General features: G+C 47.9%; 1 pseudogene; it reads left to right on the top strand.

The window, feature by feature from the left end:
* Nucleotides 1-393: 393 nt before the first annotated feature.
* Nucleotides 394-1270, top strand: LOC116640185 (annotated as a pseudogene).
* The last annotated feature ends 441 nt before the right edge of the window (nucleotides 1271-1711 follow it).

The raw sequence follows: 1711 nt of genomic DNA, 5'->3' as shown, positions 1-1711 counted from the left end.
TAAATAAAATCTTTAAAAAAAAAAAAAAGCATCATGTTTAATACAAGAATTGAAGGGCACGCTCATAAACCATGATAAAACTAGGGTGCAGGGGTTTAATATTTTGAAAAAGCAGTTTTGCTAGGTTCTATTTATGGTTTCTCTAGTGGTTAACAAGACTTTTTGCAGGTCTTTAACAAATATTATAGCAACAGATATATTTAATTGTATTTTATCTCTCTCTCTCAATCATTATTATTGAGCCTTCTCATAGTCCAACCCTCCCACCTCAAGGCACACCACGCATACACACACACACACATTGGCACTATGCAGACAGATGAGAGAGAGGAAGTGATGAGATGGCCCCCATCCCCCTCCATCTATTGACCAAACCAGCTGCAGGGAGTAGAAGAGAAAGAAGATGGCTATCTGCCCAAAGGACTAAGTGTCATTCAGGTCATAAGCAGAAAGCCACAGTTCCTGTCCAGTGGTGATACAGACATGTCCCACATCAACAACGGGGAAAGATCGACAATTTCCTGAGTGCCTACTATGGGTCAGGCACTCCTTAGGGCATTTTACCTAGGTTCACATTTAACCTTCCTAACATTCTTGTCAAATGGGAAACCTGGACTCCCAAGATGGCGGACCTACTGGGCTCCATCCCGAGCTCCATGGAGAAGCCACCCAGCCTCGGTGACCAGGAGTCTCGGTGCAAGGCCTGAGAGCAGACATTACAGGAGCAAGGGAAACAACAAACAAAAGGATGGAGAAAGAGGGGTCAGATTTCATCCAAGACACTGGGCAGATCAAGAAGTGTCAGCTGATGAACAGGATAGAGAGGAGCATTCTACACGATATGGTGGAAGTGGCTGGCCTGACATCCTTCTCCTTTGGGAAAGATGATGAGAATCACTAGATCTTCAAAAAGAAGTTTGCACCCTCAGATGAAGAGCTGGACTCCTACCATCATGGGGAGGAGTGGGACCTGCAGAAGGCAGAGGAGACACAGAAGCTGAAGGAGCTGGCCCAGAGGCAGGAGAAGGTGGAGGCCCAGAAGGGGCCCACTGTGGTGAGCCCTGCTAGTGACTACAAGGACAAGTATAGCCACCTCACTGGCAAGGGGGCAGCCAAGGATGCGGTCCACATGCTACAGGCCAAAAAGACCTACGGCTGTGTGCCCATGGCCAACAAGAGGAATCCATGCTCCATCGAAGAGGCCGTGAATGAGATCCGGGCCACAAAATGTCTGTAGCAGAGTGGGGAAGAGTTGCCTCCTACCTCCTAGGCACCCTACTCCCTTGGACAGGTCAGGGGCCAGGGAGGGACAAGGCTGCTGATATTAGAACCCATCCTGGAGCCCCACCTTTGCACCACCTCCTAACAGCTGTCACCAGTCTGGGGGAGCCAGGCGTTTGATTTGTCACTGTTGGAGCTTAGATATGTACGTGGCATGCATGCTTGGGCATGCATGTGTGCACATGTGTGAGTGTGAATGCACAGGTGGGTATTTAACGTCTTTTATCCTTTCTCCTTGGAATTTTCTTCCCCATGGGGCTGGGATTACTTTACATTCAATAAACACTGTTTGACAACCTCCCTCCCCTCCAAAAAATGGGAAAACTAAAGAACAAGGAGTTTCATTCAGTAACTTGGACAAGGTTATAAGCTAATAGATGACAGAGCGTGGATTCTGAGCACATCTGGTCCATCCCACTCCAAGTCCCTG

Source organism: Phoca vitulina, unplaced genomic scaffold (genome assembly GCF_004348235.1).
Source record: "Phoca vitulina isolate PV1807 unplaced genomic scaffold, GSC_HSeal_1.0 scaffold20, whole genome shotgun sequence".
Classification (NCBI taxonomy): domain Eukaryota; kingdom Metazoa; phylum Chordata; class Mammalia; order Carnivora; family Phocidae; genus Phoca; species Phoca vitulina.
This window is presented reverse-complemented; position numbering and strand designations above follow the sequence as displayed.